Here is a 20341-nt window from a genome sequence, read left to right on the forward strand (position 1 = left end):
TTAGGAAGTCTGTCAGAAAGTAACATATAGCATCTTTCCCTCAAGATTCCAGAATTCACAATTCTCAGAAAGTTCTTGTTAGTGTCTTGTGCTAAGTAATTCGAGTTCAGAAGCAGTCAGTGCTGATGGAAAGGCTCCTGAGGGGAGGCCAGTGCTGGGTGTTGGGTTTGAGCTGTGATGGACTGATGGTTGTTCCTCTGCACGCTCCTAGGGGTGATAAATGACATCTGCACCCTCACATCATCTCAGGAAAGCAAAGGATTGCAGAGGATCATTTCCTGTGCTGATAATAAGGGTGGTCTGTTATTGGGGGCACAAGGAAATGGAAGAGGGCTGTCTATCTGTCTGTCTGTCTGCGAAGAGATCTTTTTTCCCCTTAAGGTGTTTATTCTGGGCTCAGGTGTGGTCCTGTTCTGAAGGCACTTGCAAAACAATCTCTAGAGTGATGTAATTTTGGGACATGAGTGGCGTGTGGCAAAGTAGGGAGAGGAATCACCCAGAGAACTCAAAGCAAGAGCTCATGCAAGTGGCTGTGGTATATCCTAAGTGTTCCAAACTAAACCTTGGAGGGATCCCATCCTGTAATGCATCTGGGCTGACTGCACATCTTGGATTCCCCTGTAAGGCAGTGACTCCCTGCAGGATCCTCCCTGCAGGACAGCAGCTGAGTTTGTTCCCTCCTGGGTCACCACACAGACATTCTAGGTGCAGTTTGCCCTTTGTGCTCCTCCTTCCTACCACGGCAGGAAGGCTGGAAGGAAAGCAGCTTTCATGCTTCCATCCTGCACCCCTGCCCCTCCTTCCTGATGTCCTGGACTCTTGCCAGCCTGTGACCAACTGTCCCCAAGAAATATTTGCTTCCTTTTTTTTTTTTTTTTTTTTTTTTTTTTTGCTTAGCCCTCCAGAGGCCTTGTTTTTCATGAATAAAATATGAGCTGTTCTGGAGCCATGAAGGGAGGAAACCACTGCCAGTGCTTTTCATTGCTGTGGTTGCTGATGCCTCTGGCCTCACTGGCAAGAACAGAGGAGAGAGGAAAGGGCTCAAGGGTTTAGTCCAGTGACTGCTTGCAGTGTGAGCTGTGCTGTCTGGAGCCAATACTGAGGAACTGCTGAGTCTGTAATACCTTATTTCAAGCAGTTTGTAAGTAAGGAATTAAAACATTTCAGTTTGAACTGAAATTTTTTATTATCTTTTTCTCAGAACATGGCTAATGCTTGGTTTTAAGTCTCTTCCCCAGCTTTTTTTTCCTTATTATTTTATTGCTGGTCCAGGTGAATGTAGAGTTGTACAATCTCTTGTCATAGCTGAATCACACCTTGATTTTTCCTATCACTTTCCAGAGTTTATCAAGATTCTTTTGCATTAGCTTAATTTTTCTTGCAGCTCCTCTTGTCTTGGCACTTTGTTCAGATTGACAGGATATGCAAACAGTAATATTAAATAACAGCATTTACCCTGTTGGTTACTTGAGCTCCTACTTTGAAGACTTAATGGATGAAGTGAAGGGATGTCAAATACTACTTTCTTACCCATATAGGTAAATACCAAAAGTATTTACTATGAGGGGATTTTTTTTCTGGCTTTAGGAACTATTATCCCCTAAAATCTTTTTTTTTTTTTTTTTTTTTGTCCTGGAGATTTCCAGGCTGCCAAGCAAAGCTTTTCATGCAGGGATTTCTTTTGACTGCTGTACTGGTACCAGAGCTGAGATCTGAGACTGATTCCCACTCCATTTCTGGATCCTCCTTAATAATTTTCTGAAGACAGTCCCTGAATTCAGTACTCATATCAGCTAAGAACAGGTCAGTTTGATAGATATATTTTCATAATTATTTCCAAGTCTATTCTGGGATTTAGCTTTCCAGTTCTGCATGTATATTTGTCAGTGACACTTTGATAGAAACTACATACCTGAATGGCTAAAACCCTCTTTCATCCAGGTGGCACATTTACTGCAAGGAAGATGCTCCCCATATAAATGTGGCAGAAAAACAAAACCAGGAAAGTTTGAAATACCTTGCCCAAGAAGAGAGAGGTTTGGCCTCTATTTCCTATACTGGCACATTCAACTTCCTCCTTTAATAATAACACAATTTAATAATAACACAATTACATTTGTGCAGGGTTTATGCATATTAATAAGCATGTCTGTATGCATGTATTTACATTTTGTGTATGACCCTGTGTAGGTTTGGTTAAATACAAGTTGACCAATAGAAAAAGGTCTTAGATTCTGAAGAATATTACTTTTAATCCCTAAACATGGAATGCAGACTCCTCCACCTCTACAATGGCTATTTGGTGATTATTTGGTTATTTCATCCACTTCTCTGTTGAAGTTGTTCAAGACATTTGCTCAGTATGTCACTTGTTATTAATGTAAAATATGGTTTATTGCTGCACTAGAGCAGGGTTCTTAGTCAGGCAAGCTGCTTCCCAACTGTGGGGTGTAGAAACTGTGTCCTCTGTGACCATACTGTTCTTCAGAGACATCCCTTTTTGTCTGATCAGTGAATTCCTATTTTAAAATCTCCTGAAATGCCATGGCATAAGGTGATAAAGGTGCTGAAAGGTCACAAAATGTTACATATTGTCATTAGGGTGAATGTGAGCTGGGCTTCAGCTGTTGCTTTCTCTGCCTTCCAGGAGTTCATCTGGAACACAGATGCCACCTGCACCGTTCCTTCACTGTAGGAGACTTGGTGGAGTGGAATAGAGAAATGCAGAGCTGCAAACACAATCTTTGTTGTAAAATGCATCTACTGCAGCTTTAAAAATGGGATTGTTTGTACAGATTATCAGCCAGAAGCTTCACTGGGCTTAACTGTGAGTGGATGGTTTGACCTAATACAACCAGAATACAGCAAAATGCCTCTTATGAAGTCCCCTTGTTTCAGTCCATTGTAATAATCCCAACTGTGCTTAGTAAATCTCATCTCAGAATAGAAATATTACTTACAGAAAATAACCTCAGAATACAAAGCTACAGCATGTTGTGTGCACACATGCACATCAAGTGAAAGGTGTAAAGAGGAACCTGATACACCTCACCTGGTCTAGATTGGAGGTTATAAATCAGTTTATTAGAACTGGAATTTTGTGGAAGTGAATGACTGAAAAGATAGCTGCCAGAAGTAGACTTTATTTCCCCAATACATCAGTCAATGTAAGCAAGGTATTTGACTTCTTTATGTGGCTGGAAAACAGAGTAGAATAGAAGGAGTATAATTAGAAAATCCTATGCTGCAGCAAAGTGTGTCTTTCTTGAAGAAATGAAGGATGTAGAAACTAAAAGCTTAAAAGCTGTCCCTTAATGATGTCCCACTGCACCTCAAAAAATGTAACACTGGGAAAGGCTTGATCCTTGTCAGGGAACTGTGCACCTGCAGGCCACAGCACAGTAGTGCACACTTGTGACTTTCATGGTGTGATTAATCTCATTGATTAATCTCATTAATTTCCTGGGGATAGCTCCTGTGGGTGGAGTTAAACCTGCACTTATGACTCTTTCTAAATTTGGGCTGTGATTCCTTGTTGAACTCAGCAGGCTGGGAGCACAGTGTGCTTCCTAGCACCTGGTGCTTGGATGAAGCTCCATGGCAGTGGGTGACAAAACCACCCCTCTCACTGAGACAAGCCCAGCCAGCTGTGGGATGTAGGTTGTGGAGCTGGGAGGTGATTGCAACCTGCTGCTGCAGAGATCAGGGACTTCAGGAGAGCTGGGGGACAGCACATCCTTGCTGAAGCCTTGGCTTTGGCAGTCTCCAGGCACGTTTCCTCTGAAAACAAATGGCAGAATTATTGTGGGACAGGTCCTGTTTTGTGTTGGGAATGACACCCACCTCCTGCAAACCCACACTGGTATGGAAGTGTTTCACTCTTTTATCTGATTCTGGGATACAGGCTTACAAGACTTTTATACACTTGACACCTCTCAAAACAGCACAGTCCCAAGGCAGCAATGATGGAGTGAATCCAACAAGGTTCTACTTTCTTTTCATTTGCTGCCCAGATTGACCTGCTTATGTACTTCTACATCTCCCAGGCACACAAAGTGGTCTGTAAATACAGCAAGATGGGGCTTTTTGCAATGCGGGGATAGGGAAACTGCTCTGCAAGTTTAGTGCTGTTTACAGGGGTTATCTCTAATATCCTCTTTATGTTCCATGGAAACAACTTCAGGGCTTCAGTCACATCAGCCCTGTGAAGAAGGATCTGCATGAGCCAGGTATTCTAAGTGGGGAAATTGTTAGACTTCAGCTCCTTGATTCTTGGGATCTGAAAATCACAGCAGTATGTCATTGGCAAGGCAATTTTCTCTGGAAGAGCAACATAGCTTTGTTTCATGACCTTGATGTCACAAAGTGTTAATAATCTCTTAAACCTACCCTAACTGCAAACAAAAAATCCCCAACAAGGTGCAATCATTTGTTTGGATTTTGGGTTGGTATTTATAGTCTGCTTTTGGTGTGCTACAGAGGTGTGAATGCAGTGGGTTTCTCTGCCAAACTCTCCTGGATGCAACAAATAAATGAATTTCAGTCTGTTGGGAGGACAGGTATTTGTTTCCATGACATTTTAAGCCCAGTTTGTAAGCATCTTCATCTCTTAGCATGCTAGATGGGCATTACATGGCTCAATTCATATTTGTGTTTTGCATACCAAAAAAAAGATTCTATTAGTATCTTATTTCCTTTCTTCAATAAACGTCTCTGATAGTAACCTGCTATTTCTGTTCTGTTACCACAAACATTCTTACAGGTATTGCAAATGATATGAAATGAAGGGTACAGGTGAATTACTGACTGGAACAGACCAGAGGCCTGTTCAGACAAACATCCCCTTTGAGAAGCTCACTGTTACCACAGGCTCAAAGAAAAGAGAAACAAACATTAAGTGTGATATATAGCAGTCACAGAATCTGTTCAGAGAAGTTTGCTTTTCTTCAAGAGTTGAGTCATCTCATACTTTAAAATTCTAATTAGAAGTAACATTGTTACTGCTGCACTATAACTAAGTTAATTACCTTTAATATATTCTGGCATTGAATTCCACAGGATAATTTACTTTAATTGCATTTCCCCACTTGTTAGCTTTATATTTGGGGTTTTTTCACTTACTAACCTTGTATTTATTGTACATTATATTGAGCTTGCCTGTCAGTACTTAGGAGTGGAACAGAGAAGGCAGCATTAGCTATTTTAATGTGTGCCTTTCAAATTCATTCTGATGAGTTCAAAGCACTTTACAGATCAGGTCAGTATCATTGTTTCCTTTTTGCTGTTGTGAAAGCAGTTGTTGAGATGGAGAGAGTTTCCATTTTAAAACAGCAGTAAAATGGATTAGGATCCAATTGTCATGTGTCACTGTACAGTGCTCTATAGAACACCACACTGCATTTTCACAGTGATTCTTACAGGAACACATGTAGTTTATGTAGCAATTAATACAACTAAATTGACAGGAAACTCAAGAATTGTGTGCAAGTTCCTGGATCTGGGTTATGCCACGGTATTTGACAGCCAAAATCCATGTTATAAAGGATTTTCTGTAATAAACATTCTGAGATGAAAATGAACACCTGGCAAAGGATCAAGCTTTTTCAACCTTTCTACACCTGTTTCAGTAAGGCTGGGATTTTTGGGAGTTGAGGCTGTCCTTTGCTCCTGGCAACCTCTGCAGCAATATCCAGTTGGTGAGTGAGGTCATGTGGGGCATCTTGCTACTCTGCTGTCACAGGACATATTATTTCTGTGTAAGGAAATAATCTCCTTTTTATAAACCTTTTCTTTAAACCTTTTACCATCTTACTGAGAATTGACAGCAGGGATCAGTGGATGGTTCTCCATCCTGGTGATAGGATAACAGCCTGTTCCATCAGAACTGAAACAAGATGTGCTGAAGGTTTGGGGCTGTGTATTTAGCTCTGCCCATTCCTGTGGTATTTAAATTAGGTCAGACATGATCTTTGGTTGAAACCTCTTCTAAATTAAAAGCATTCCTTTTTTGGCAGGAAGCAGAGGGCAGTTAGTTGTACTGTCCAGACTCCTGCCTTCCACAGGAAAATGGCTGCTGTTCCATATCTCACATGCAGCTCTGGCAGAGCTCATTATTGTGAGACTTGCATCACACCCACTACACAAACCTGTTGGGAACTACTGACTGCTTTAGTGACTGGGAATCAGTGAACTGTAGGTGATTCTTTCTGGGACTGTGGGCCTTTATGCTCCAATTTTTCTCATCTGTGAGTTGCAAGTTGTTACAAAGGTTATTTCTTGTGTGCCTTGGCATCTTCTGGAAAAGCATTTCCTGTGTTAAATTACAGTGTCAGAGCCTTTTTAAGGATAATTTTGCTCTTCTGGAGAATTAAAGGCTGAGAAACTGAAGTGGATGTTTCAGTGGTGAGTGCCCACAGCCACAGCAGCAATCCAAACTTTGTCCAGGCACTGCCTGCTGAAAACATTTTAAAAGTCTGGCTTTTCTCTTAAGTGTCAAAATTGAAGCCTCATTTCCTACCCCTTCCCCATTAAACACAGCTTTGGTTGTAGGTACTGAAATCTTTTTTGAAGTGTTGGACAGAGATAGGAAACTTTTTCATCCTGGCTCCTGTCCCTCAGCTTTGATCTTCTAACATGCTCCAATTCATGAAAATGAAACAGGATTCTCCTGCCTCTCTGTAGCTCTGCTAGAAAACATCTGGTGCTTCTTTTGGGTCTGAAACAGTCTTTGTGGCAAGGCCCAAACAACATGGAAATAAACAGGTTTTTATTTTTTCTCATGAGGTACAGGCCAGCTCCAGTTTGTTGCAGAACTTGTTTGACAAGGTCAGAGAACACAATAAATCTTGACACCTCTGGTGACAAGAACAGGTATGTAGAGAGGAATGATTTTTTGACATCCAGTGAAAGATACTGATCCAGAAGGAATTTTGATTTGCAGTACATAGAGACTGAGCTTGGAGTCTTTGCAGGCATGCCCATGATGCTTTGACAACTAGAAAAATGCAGAGTTGCCCCATTGTGGGGGATCTTTGTCTCCCTGCTTTCTGGAGACAGATGGAACTATACAGAGAATTTCCAGAGGTTTATAAAACAGGCTGTGCTTCACCTAATCAATGGAGTGTAGGACACCACACTGGGAGCCCTAAGGCTGGCTTTCTTCTCAACTGAATGTGTATAAAGAGAAGTGCATGAATTGAATGAAGAACACCTTAATGCTTATGATCTGGTTACCTGGATTCTGTGTGTGAGAGGGGCCTTTGGACAACAAACTTATCCCTCTCAAATTTGATTCCAAGTCTACAAAATAAGGTGTTTTTTGCTCACCTTTGAGGTCAGGAGGCTTATAAATCTCTTTTATCTCTATGCCAGCCTGGGTAAATGCAACTGGCAGTTGCCCTGATCTTTGAAAATGAACTAAGTAAAGGACAGTCTGCTCTTTGGTCTTGATTTACACAAGCAACAAGGTTTAGAGCAATAACAGGGAAAATAAATATGTGGTACTGTGCTGGAATGGTTTGTTCACTGCTTAACCTCTGTGTTTATGCTGTGTTGTTCCCTGCCACCCATGAATAAGATATGCTCATTACTGCCAAGTCTCCCCTCAGTCATGCTCTGATCCTCCTGTATTACCTTTTTCAGTCATGCTTACTTGTAGATGTTTGAAATGCAGATGTCAACCAACATATTTCTGTTTCAGCTGAGTGAACAGATATGTTCACAGAGATTTCTTCTCTCTGACTCATTTACTTCATCTGTAAAGAGGAGCTTCATCTTCAGACGAAAGACTGACGATAATCTACTGACTTAATAAAAGAGCTGTGCCAAGGTCTCCACTGCCAGTGTGAACTTGCAGAGGGCATTTGCACAAACAGGGTATCAGGACAGAATTTCAGAAAGCCTCCACTTAATGGATGCTGAATTTCTCTGAACATGCACTTGCCTTTGGGCTCAGGGGTAGGAAACAGCCTTTGTGATGAAAATGGCACTATTTCTTCAATTGTGCAGCATGAGCCATCTTACTGTTCTGTATTTGTGTGGAGTGCTGTCCTATATTCCTTGGAATCATTGCTACTGCAGCAAGGTAGTTTGCTTTAAAAATGTAGAACAACAGGAACTAGACTGTGCTAATGATTAAATTATATTGATGGGTGGAGTTTAGGTAACAGCTAATGCACTGATTTCAGTATAGGAAATACACTAAAAAAGCAGTAAGAGTTCCTCTTGGTCTTTATAATTCATGCAAACTGCCATGATCCTTCAACATATTTCTACCCACACTTCCTTTTATGTTAAAAAATATACAGGAACTCACAGAAGTCAGCTGGTAGAAAGCCTTTTAGAAAGTACTTTCCAGGACACTGCACAAAGCCACATGTGCTCCCCTAAGGGTCCTGGAGCCAGATCTTGCCCATGTTGAATCCTGGCCAACAGTCTCATTTCTTGCAGTGAAACAGAGCAAAGTGAGGCCTTCAGACAAGAGTGTACCCCCCACACTTCTGAGCTATGTGTACCCAAATCAGCACCATCAGCTGTGCTGAGTGTTTCTGGAAGGGAGATGAGTGGGATTCTCATCACTTAACTTTAAACATCTCATTTGGCTGGTTCTCAGATATCTCTTTAATGAATGGATGGAAGGGAGCATTGTTAGAGAGTGTCTGCAGTGTGATGAGGGGAGTTCTACCCAGTCCCTGTTCCTCTGCACTCATTATATAGAAAGCCTAGACAGTTGGCTTGCATACAAATGTCTGAAGATGAGAGGTTTCTCTCACCTATCTAGATACAACAGAATCTGCTGGATATTAGAGGCTTTGTGGTGGCTCTGGGTCAGATAACAAATGCCTGAAAATGTCACCACTTGGCTGAGTCATTGCAACCATGCAAGACCTTAATTTTAATTTAAAGACTGTTTATAAGATGTTTCTGAACTTTAGTCTTGGTCTAGAATGAGTAAGGCCTAAAGCAACCACTGATCCTCAAGATAAGAAGGTCTTTCAGCAGCTATATAATCAAAGGAAAAAAACATCTTTTTTTAGATCACTGCTTTAATGTTGTTCCTCCCTCCAATGTTGGAATTTTGTGTTCTGCCCCCAGATGCAGAAGGCTCTTTATAGTGTCAGCCTGAAGGAACAGTAGGAGCTTACACTGTCATTGCAACTGCACCTTTGAGGCACTGGAAATCACATAACTGAAAGTTCACAGTAATGAAGTTGTGCAATATTTTCAAATACAGTTTCTGCCACCACTCAGTTCCCACAGTACATAGGCAGGGATTTCTAGACCTGTGGTAGGGAAAAGAATGAAGGGATTCAACTCTGAAGCCCTTGTTGGCATCTGGGGTGTTGATGCCACCCTTTCACGTGGCCTTTATGTGAACTGTCATCTTTAAAAGTTTGCTAGTTTGCTACCTTTGGGGAGCAAGTGAAGGATTGGGGCACTAGGGTGGGTAACCTACTGGTATGTGACAAGCTGACTGTCTCACCAGCTCTTTGCAGGGGTGCTTTATCTCCTGATGCTGGTGAATAAAATGGAAAGGTACTTGAACATTTTGGCTGTGTTTATTTAAACAATATTAAACAGGAAAACACAAAATGTTTGCTTTTTTTGTTTCCCTAAATGCAGGCATGAGTATTCCCTTGTTTTTTACATTACATTGTATGTGTAATGTTTCTGTTTGTCAGAATAATTTAAAACAGCAGTGAAGTTTTTTTGAGATCCCAACAGCTAATACAAATACTTGTCAAACCACAGTAATGGATCAGTCAAGTGGAGACAGTTTTGCCTATCTGTGAGAAGCCACTTTTCCAAACAAGATATATATGATACCACAGAAAACAGGGTAGTAGAGAGTATTATCAAGCTAATGTGATATCAGAGATGTCAGAGATCACATTCACATAATGGTTTAATTGAAGTCATTATTCTGCTCACCTGTGTAAAATTAACAAGTCCTCACATGGTCATAGGCTGAAACTTCAGTGTCTCCTGTACTCTCCCATGTCTACAATATCAGTGCAGGGTTCTTTGCCTGCACACAAGCCCCTGTGAATAAATAAATGGTTATTGGGAAATGGCAGTGTCTGTGGGATGATGGCATTTCAACATTTGTAGTCATCCTGAAGCTTTGTGACAAGCAGGTACAACAAAAGCTGAGTGACAGCTTTGTGGGAGAGCGCTTGAGAGAAGACACAAATTCAAGTCTACAGGCACTTCAGCCACAGCTCTGTCCCTGCATGATCTTTCTTGCTCTCCCTGGAAATTCCCCTGAGAAAGTTTAGTCAGAGAGGCAGATTTGTCAAAATGATTCAAGGAAATGACTATAAGAGCTGTGAACTTTTTTCTAGCTTCATCATATTGAAGCCAGTGGGTTTGATCCTCCTCCCAGACTTGCTTGTCATCATGTAGACACGGGGTTGTAATTTAAACTTTTATGTGGAAGTTATTTGTACTAAGAACAAATTAGTGTATATAAGATTAAGCATAAAATTGTACAACTGATCAAAAATGAGATTTAACTTTTAAGCAATTCCTGATTTGAAATCCTACCCTGAAGGACCTGAAAATATTAAAGAGGTTTTTTTTTCCAGAACTGCCGTAAATTTACACTCCTTCTTACCAAATGCTTGTCTGCATGTCATGCTTCTTGTTAGTCTCACAAAGGGAAGTCACCATCATTGCTCTACCACCATTTGGATAAGGAAAGAGTCTTGGACCTAAAGATAGGGACTGACTGAGCTGGGAAATAGGTGTGGAGCTGGATGGAGAAGCAGTAAGTCCTGCTGGAGTCCAAGCCTGATTCAATAGCCACCTTCTCATCTTGCTCTTCTCCTGGCACCATACTGTCTCCCTAGGCAACTATAGATTAGAGAGGAGACAAAAATTCTTGTATACAGAACTGCAAAGCAATGACTTGAGCTTGGATGTAGGAAAATGTCAGGGAAACACAGTGAGCTAGCAGTTGAAGCAGAGGCGTTGAAGTCAGGTGCTTCAGCTTCTATTTCTGGCTTGGACCAGCCATTTCACTTCTTACTTTGGCTTCCCCTCTGCAAGATGAAAAATGAGGATGCTACAGCTGCCTCCTGGGACTGGATCATCTTTCTAAAGCCTGGGCTGTCAAATCTCATATTCTGGATGATGCTCAGTTGATCTCAGTTCTGTTCTTCTCTGCTTTGGTGCCTTCATCTCCTTCATTTCTATCTCCCCTCTGCTTTTTTGGGCTCCTACAGGCAAAACAGAGCAGAGTCACAGCAACAAATCTCAGAATTGCTGGTGGGTGGGAACCCACTCTGTTTCTGTATACCCTGGGGCCTTCCACCATAGCATCTGATGTGCAAAATATCCTGGGCTGCCCCTTGGGTGATGTGGGGTGTCTTAGAGCTGGTGAAGTACACCGAGTAGAGTTACAGCCCTTGTGCAAAGCACTTCCACTCCTGTCTAAATTCGGGGTGCAGTTTCAGGGCACAGGCACTAGACAGGTGCTGGAACCTGCACAGAGAAAGGCAGCAGAGCTGGAAAGGGTCTGGTGCACAAGTCTGATGAGTGGCTGAGTGAGCTGAGTGCTCCTTTTCCTGGAGAAAAAGTGTTTCGGGGCAACCTTCTCACTCCCCACAACTCCCTGACACGAGGGTGCAGCCAGGTGGAGCTCCCAGGGAACAGGGACAGGACAAGAGAAGGGGCACCAGGGGAGCTTTGGATTGGATATTGTGGAAAATTTCTTCATCAAATGGGCTGTGAAGCCCTGGCACAGGCTGCCTAGGGCAGTGGTGGAGTCACAATCCCTGGAGGGGTTTAACAGATGTGTAGAATTTGCACTTGGGGACATGGATTAGTGGTGTCAGTGCTGGGGAATGGTTGGACTCGATGAGCTTAAAGGGCTTTTCCAACCTAAATGATTCTATGGCCCTGCTCCGTTGTATCTCCATGCAAGGTCAGCCCAGGCACGGCTCTGGGAGGGAACAGCAGGAAGGGGAGAAGACCAAGTGATCATCACCACTTCAGCCCGGCATTTCTGCTTTGAATGAACGAGTTTCCAAGGCTGCAGGTGTGTCCTCTTTGCTGCGTTCCCCGTTAAATCCCGGCTAATTAGGGGTCACTCCTTTTTTACGGGAAACACCGCCAGCTCCTCCTGCCCTTCCCTTCTTGTATCAACCAAAACCGCTACACCTAAATTCAGGTGTGCCCAGAGCGCTCCTCCTTCCCAGTGCCGCGGGGAGAGAGGCAGAGCAAGAGGGGATTTTATAATCATTTCGGGTTCTAGGTCAGGAGCGCTCGGGGCTGCGGGCAGCCAGGAGGAGCCTCCGCGCTGCCTTTCCACCCTCCCAGCCGGATTCGGGAGGCGCCAGCGCCCGGCAACCAGGAGGATTTCGGCGCGGTGCAGCCCCGGACCGGCCCCTTTGTTCGTGTGGGCCCGGCCGTGAGCCGGGAGGGCCAGAGGGAGTGGCGGTGCCGGCCCCGCATCCTCCTCCGCCCCCGCCGCTCCGAGCCGCGCCCAGATCCCTCCTCCCGGCTCCGGGCTCGGCCGCGCAGGGAGTGGCAGGGCGGCTGCCGGCCGGGCGGGCATCCTGCGGTACCACCGAGCCCCCTGCCCCGCCGGGCAGCTCCAGGGTAAGCGGGACAGCGGGAGGGGCGGCAGCGCCCGGCCGGCCCGCGCCACAACAAAGGAGGGATGAATGGCGAAGGTGCGGGAGGAGCGCGGGATGCGCCGCTCGGTACCGATGGGCGGCTCGGCCGCCGCGCATTGTCCTTGGGCTGGGAATGGCAGCGAGCATCCTCGGCGGGCCGGCATCCCGGCTGGGATCCTCGGCTGGGCAGCGGCAGGGTTCGGGGGTGCGGGGCTGCCGGGGGTGCGCACCCACCCAGAGCCCCGCAGGGTGCGGGGCCGGCGCTCGCCGCCGCTCCCGGGTCACGGCAAACGCGCGGCTGGAGCAGCCAGGGAGGCATGGCCTGATGCCATGGAGACGGAGGTGGAGTGGGTGTCAGCATCCATGGCTCGGTTCCGAGCGAGTTTTGGGTTTGAAATGGGAGGAAAATTGTCTTTTGTCTTTGGGAAGCTTGACTGCTTGCTGGGCTCGGTGTCCTCGCTCAGTTTTTCTTGTCTAAGGATCCAGATATGGGCATTAACCACATCCTGCAGGGTCTCTGTGGGGTTTTTGTTGTAAGATGTGCTGCTGAGGAAGGCCCGGCTGGAGCTGCTGGCCTTGGCACAGCGCTCAGGTTAGGAGCAGCCGGGCTCAGGAGGGCTCTGCCCCGGCATCTCCTGACACAAAACAGCAAAGGGTGTTTGGGGCAGCACCCAGGGATGGAGGCAGAGACATGAGTTGTTATCTCTACAGTATCCAGCCAGGCTGCAGCGGCGTTTTGGGAGCGCTGGGAGACAAAGCACCGTGTCAGCACCGAGTGTTATTTGCTGCTCTGTTGAGCATCACTCTCACAGGCCTACAAACCTTGTCTTAGAAACTCATCCTGCTGGAAAGGATGTCAAGTTTTACCCATATATCCATTACTGCTGGCTAGAAGTGTTTCCTTGCAAGTCAAGAACTGGTCTGCATGTGGACAGAGATGTATTTGGGGTGCCTGGCTGGTCTTGTTGACCTTAGGCTCTGCCCAGCTGCCTGCTAACACCATTCCTCTCCCCATAAGTGCCCTGTTAATCAGCACAGGTCTGTCATTGCTGCTGTGGTGATGCTTTTGTACACAGTGCAGCTCCTGATCTTAAAGTTGGGTCTGAGATACGGCATTTTAAGAAATTACCTGCCTGCTGTTAGAGCCTGCCAGGGATTAGGAGGGAGGGAGTCTGCATCAAATGGCTGTGCTCTCACAAAACTTGTCACTGCCTACCAGAAATCTCTGGGAGTACAGGACTTCAAAGGCTCAGCTCTGAGACATGGCACAAGTGACAACATCAGCACCAGCCACTGCAGCAGAGCAGGGAGAAGCTGTGCTGGAGCCTGCCTGTCATCTCAGGAGCACTTGTTTGGGGCTGCCTTCAGTTAAGGGAAACCTCGTGTGCTTTTTACAGGAGATGCTCTTAGGATCAGCATGGGTGGGATTATCTAGGCTTGCTATGTGCTCCCCTAGCCCTGGAGGCTCCCACAATCTACTCTAGCAAGGAGCTCTTGCTGGTGTGTTTGCTCTTTATCCCCACTTGTGCTGTTTGGTTTGGCAGAAGTGATGGAGAACGCAGAGGGGGTTTTCTGCTACCGAGGGATGTGTTCTAAGGACATCCAGGCTGATTCTTCTGTTGTGTTACTGGTGGTAAAAATGGATCAAGGCATGTGTTCCACCTCCTGATTGAGGTTTTATTTATCAAAATGCTGCCTCTGTCCATGATACTTGGGGAGATTTTTTTTTTGTCCTTTTTGAGAGAGGGTGTTTTATAATTCTGGTGAGGACAAGGAGACAATATATAAATTAAGTTCCATACCCCAGTGTTGTTACCACTTTGCAGACATTACACAATGCATGGCAAGTTTTAGATATTTTTAAAGCTCTGGGAGAGCCCAGGTATGGGTAGCTAGAGCTGAATGTGACTTGTTGCTAGCCTGTGTTAGACACTGGTGTGCACTTATCTACAGAGATATCTGTAGATATTTATAGAGACATCTATTTTTTCTTGGATATCTTTTATAAATACCTTGTGATTCTTTTCCTCTCCATGTCCCAAAGGCTCAAGAATAACCAAGGAAGTTGCTGACATGGGTTGAGAACACTATTTTTTCCTCTGTTGCTGACTTAAATGCCCCCAGTAATCAGTCTCTGGCTGTTCTTTTATCACTGTTCTTGTGGTGTTCATGGTAGAATTTCAGGTCTTGTTAGCCAGGGAGAACACTTTGGATGATAGTACTGGTGATGTCAGACTCCAACCTGACCTGGGCTTTTTTTTACTGGTCAGTTGTTTAAAACAAGTTGCTGAATAAAGATGAACTGTCCATGCTCCAGAAGCCCAGGTTAGAGTAAGGAATTGGGCTTGGTCTTTCTTGTGTCCTGCTGTATTCCTGTCTTCTCCATGTGGGTCCTTCCTCTCTTATCCCACATGGAAGCTCTTGTTTCCATGGCTGACACTGATGGAGACACAGAATTCTCAGTGTATCATTGTACCAAGTCCTTTTCTGCAGCACCCCCATGCTCTCTGGGCCTTTCCCTGCTCTGCTGAGAGCAGGCTGTGTGCTCTGTTGAGTGTTGATGCTAAACAGGACAAAGCAAAATCATTTCCCTCATAGCTGGATTTAATTCTTGCTCTTACATGATTGTGCAGTAGCTCTTGTTATGGAAAAATTGCTTTGCTGCATGTGAGTGATACTTTCTGCTATTCCTGAAAAAAAAAAGATCCTGTTGAAACCCCTTTTAAATAAAACCTACAGCAAACTGACAATGTTTCTGCCTCAGACTTTTGGGAAATCATGCCTGTACACTGTACAGTTCTTTATTATCCAATTCTAAATAAGTGAAACTGTGTCCGTAAAACAGCCTTGGTTGGTTCAGATGCAGCATAAGCAAAGATGTGTGAAGAAATAAAGCCAGCTTTGTCATATTTTTGTTGCTTTTTGTTGGGTTTTTTGTTTTTTTTTTCTTCAGAATAATGGAATTAAATATGACGCTGACTTGTACTGGCACTGAAAATAAGTGATATTTTCATTTCATTCATTTATTTGTATTGAGCTAATGTTTAGTCACCTGCATAGTTGCAGAGGAATGTGGCACAGACTGGCAAAATTCCATGTTGCAGTTTCTCAGCCTGTCATGGAGTCTCCATCTCCTCATCCCAGTCTGCTGAAGCACAAAGGGAATCTAAACTTTGGTTTATTTTGAGAGTTTTTGCTATGAATTCTTCTGTTGACTTCCTTGATAACTCTGTGCCTGTGAAAGCCAAATGATTATTTTTGAAAAATATTTATAGTATGTGTCTGTGAAATAAACACTTCAGAAGACCTTCCCAAATGCTTTGATGGGTGAGATATTTGAGATAGTGTTGCCATCTCTGCCACTGTTTTTTCAGAAGTCTTGAGAAAAATAGTTTCTATCTGTTTCTCCCAGGTACAAAAGGAGTGTTGTAATTCTGACCTCCTTTGAGGTTTGTGAATGAAATGCTCTGAGGATGTTTGGTATGTGCATGTTGGAACTTTTGAATCCCTATTTGCTCCCTATAAATCCTTTTCTTGTGCTTTCACACATGCTTCCTTTTAAAAGATGATAAAAATTAAATTGTATTGCCCGTGCCAGAGCTCTTGGTCGAAGTTAATTCTACTTTATTTACTGAATAATTTGCATGGTGTACTAGAGACCACGTGGATATTGGTTGCACTAGAAAGATTTCACAGAAACTTCAAGAAAGCATCTGATCCATCTGTCTGTTCCAGATTGGATCTGTCTTCACCTGTCATTCAAGACAGAGGTTTGAAGATTTTTATTTTTCAAAGAGTACTGTAGCAATGAAGGAATTTTCACAGCCTCTCTGGGCAGTCTGGCTCAGTTTGAACTCTTTTCTGCAGTGCATGTTTCCCCTTTGTTTTGTTGTTGTCATTGTCACTTTGCCTATCTGCATGTTTCTGTACAAAGGAGTTTCACTGACAAGAACCAGCACAATTTCTTTTGCAGCATGAACTTTTGCACCACATCCTCTGGTGGGGCAGGGAAGGCTTCCAGCCTGGGACACCAGCTCCTGATATTGTCACTGACAAAGGATTTCTCTGGCTGATCTGTTCTTTTTCCTCCTTTGGCATATTCCCCCCCTATTTATTTTTTGCATCATGCTTTGACAACTTCTATGTTCTGTAATTAGTACTGGAGACTTTTCAGTACCCTGACAGGCATAAAAAGCAGCTGCCTGTTGAAGCAAACAGCACTTTGCCATCCTTTTGAACACTCACATTCACAACCTGCAAGTGCCTCCCCTGGGTCCAGGGACTATCCTGGCTGTGGAACAAACCTCCCTAGAAAAAGAGGCCTCTGCAGTTGTTTGTTTAATGGGCTTTGCAGCCTCATATTTGGCTGTTGTATATTGTGTGCTGTGCTACCTCTGTGGCTCCTATCAGCATGAAGCTGGCCCTGGTGAATAAAGCCTCCTCCTTGGCTATATTTAGCATTTAGCTATTTGTTTTATAACTGAAATCCTTACTATGCAAATTGGAGCAGGTCAGTCTGCAACCTTGGATAAGTGCCCTTTTTTTTTTTTCCCTCTGGACTTTTGTTTCCCAGCTGGTAAGTTTGGCATGTTTAGCTGATGACCCATCCACCAGCCATCCCTAATGGAGATTTAATGATGGAAAATGTGGCACAAAGAGGCAGGCCTGTGTAGAATATGCTGGTGAGACAGAGGATGCCTGTTGGAGGAAGGGTGTTTTGCCTTTTACTGTTCATCTTCTGTCTGTTTATGTGGGGTTTTGCTGGGGCCTGTGTAGTAGCTTTTTGAACTTGCTGAGTCTCATCCATAGGAAAACTTTATTTATATGTTTACACATATTTATGTATATTTCTAGTAAATAATACTGGCAATATTAATGTCTCTGAAACATCTGCAAGCACTATTCATTTATTTATCTCTGGATCTCTCCAAAGCACGCTGGGAAGGTGGAGGAGCACTTCCAGCACACTTACACAGAAATGTCAAAGTCAAATAGTACTTTTTGGTGATCATGTGATTCAGGTTTATGGAGTGCTATGATGCACTCTGCTTTAGAGTGCTGGCAATTTGATTGCCATTGTTAGAAGTGACAACTCAGTTCTTGCTCTTCCTTTTTGGTTGAAACATGACCAGTTTGTGTTAGAGATGTTGTGCCACTGCTCTGCATTGTAAAGAGCTGCTTTTTGTAAGGGTGCTGTACCTGCCTGAGTAGATGAGATTGTATCTTGGTCTCTGTACAAAATCACCACTGTGGCTTTGCCTGCATTAGTGGTATAGGAGCTGCCTGTTTCTGTGAGAAGTGAATGCCAGCCAGGGACACGTGGTGACTCCAAAGCTCCAGCTGGAACACAGTGCTGTGGTTCTCCAGGAGTGTGGTGGGCTGATCCATCTGTCCTGCCTACCTGCTGCAGGCTGAGTTCATCACTCCTATCTCCAGAGACACAAACAATTAAATCGTATTTTTAGCACTGGTCTGTCTATCCAGACCCTTTCCTTTTGGCTGTTGGCATCTGCACATCATGGACTGCTGTGTGTGCTTCTCAATGGCATGGCAGTGTGGATAGAGATGCTGATTGAAACCAGGCCATGGAGCCCTCCAGCTCCTGCTGGGTGTCTGCTGCTGTGAGAAGAGGCTGAGATTGACAGCCTGGCCCAGATGTGGCAACCTCTCCAGTTCCTACCAGCCCAGCACATCCTGCTGGAGTGGGCATGTTCAGTCTCCACACCTGCTGTGCAATCTGACTGCATAGGGTGGGGTTTTAGCTTCTCACTCCCTAGAAACTGCAATCCCCAGCCTCCCCGTGTATGACATGCCAGGGAGCCATCCTCTGCTGCTGCTGTGGCTTAGTGCCAGGCTCTGAGCTGAGGTCCATGTGGTGCAATCCAAAGGAAAGGCAGGGTGTGAAGTGTGGGGGAAAACGATCTGTGTGGCAGGAGGAGATAACAGATCAAATTGGACCTTATCTGTCAATATCATAACTTGCCAAAATTAGGATTTTGATCATTGATGGGGATGTGATTTGAATCTGATAGGGGTGTGATTTGAATAAGACGTGTTCCTTCTTGTATTTTAAGGTCCATGAGCTATCCAAACTCCTGTTGTGTGAGGAGTGTGTGAGATGAGTGAGGTTACAGGTGGTAAATTAAGAAACTCCATGATTAACACATACTGATTGAAACCAAACTCCCCAGATTACTGTTCTCCTTGACTGCACCACTGGTTGTGATCCAAGCTGTGTGTATCTGGCAGAGTTTGTTGAGAGGCTCAGGAGAAAGCAGCAATTAATGCACATAGCCCAGAGTTCATCTGCTGAAATGGAAAGCTGAGTTTGGGCTGGTGAATCAGCAGGGAGGAGGAGGAGGGTACTTGTGGGAATAACTGTGTCCAGCATTGCTCTGTTGCCATCAGGACAGCGACAGGAAGCAGGATGTTTGTGTGGGTACAGGGGACTGGGATTTGCACTTGGTGTCACAGTGGGTTTGCTGTTGCTGAGTGTGAGGTTTGGTGACCTCAGATCTTTCAGGAGGTGTAACCTGCTGCTCTGCCCCCCTCAGCTGACAGACTGGTGCTGTTCCCATCCCTCTGTACATAGCAAGGACATTAGTGACCCCTGTGGAAGAAGGAAGCAAGAGTCCCTGGCTGTCAGTGCTGTATTTTAGCTATGGGGTCATTAGAGGTTGGACCTTTAAGGTGCCTTCCAAGCCAGCTGGGTCTACCATGGTCTGTATTTACTTTCTAGCTTCCCTCCTGTTGTAACTTAACACTCAGAGTGTGAAGATGGGTTAGTTATTCTTTAAACTTTTGGGAACAGTTGCTTTGTTTGGAGGAATGAGATTGTTAGCTCATAGTATTTGATGTAAAGTTTGTCCCTGGCCTGGTGAGACACCATGGGAAGCAGCATGCACTTTGGGTTGCCCTTATCTAGAACAGACTGAATTCAAGTGAGGGGGCTTGGAGAAGGTCAGCTGAGACGACCTGGGAACTGGTGAGTCTCAAATCTCAGGACCTCTCAAAGGAGAGCATTGCTTGCTCAGAATGGCACAGAGAAGGCAGACAAAGGGCAAAGCTGTCTCCTGGGAGCTGGGCACAATGGGAGGGTGTCAGAGTTCTGCAAAGGGCACAGGAGGAATGTGGGCAGAAGGTTGGCTTGGATAAATTTGGACTGGCAACTGGTGGGGGGTTTCCTGGGCAGCAAAGGCTGAAACTGTTTGGAATGAAATACCTTGTGCAGCGGTTTCATAACTAATGGAAAGGGGCTGCAGCAGGGGCAGGGTCACATATTGCTGTCCTGCATCCCTGCCTGAGGTTTTGGCAGCTTGTGGAGAGGCAGGGTCAGGTTTCCCTTGGTGTTGCACTGGGGTTGTTCTGAGGAGATTCTGTAGTAGATGTAACACCTGCAGTGGCCCAGGGCAAGGCTTCTGCTTGGTTCCTGCTGGGATGACCAGGTCTCCATCACAAAAAGGATTGCATTAACATGGTGCCTTTTCCTAGTGCACTTGAGACACTGGACAGCATTAGTGAGGATTTTGTCCCAAGGTACACTAGAAACTTGTTGTATCCTAGTCTTATTAACTAAATCATCTTCAAGTTTAAAATGGCAGTCACTGAGTACCATCAGACAGGCTGAGCCTACCTTGTAAAAAGGGGGGGAAAATCAGGGCAGAAGGGATCCAGGTCCTGGTTTTGTTTCATAATCAAAGTTCAGGACAGAGGTTAGAGTA

General features: G+C 44.6%; 1 protein-coding gene across 8 annotated transcripts in view; it reads left to right on the forward strand.

Annotated features, from left to right (window-relative positions):
• The window catches only part of CLIP2 (CAP-Gly domain containing linker protein 2), a 94464-nt gene that overhangs the window by 3104 nt on the left and 71019 nt on the right, over positions 1-20341 (forward strand). Inside the window, exon 1 of one of the 8 annotated variants that reach the window (XM_033078502.1) lies at positions 2651-2827. The exons of 4 other annotated variants lie outside the window; for them this stretch is intronic. The gene's annotated coding sequence lies outside the window, so the exon portion shown is untranslated. Of the gene's footprint in view, positions 1-2650; positions 2828-12488; positions 12678-20341 lie in introns of those variants that run through there. 3 more of the 8 variants (XM_033078505.2, XM_033078494.1, XM_033078500.1) reach the window with 3 other exon arrangements.

The sequence above is a fragment of the Catharus ustulatus genome, chromosome 22 (assembly GCF_009819885.2).
Source record: "Catharus ustulatus isolate bCatUst1 chromosome 22, bCatUst1.pri.v2, whole genome shotgun sequence".
NCBI lineage: Eukaryota > Metazoa > Chordata > Aves > Passeriformes > Turdidae > Catharus > Catharus ustulatus.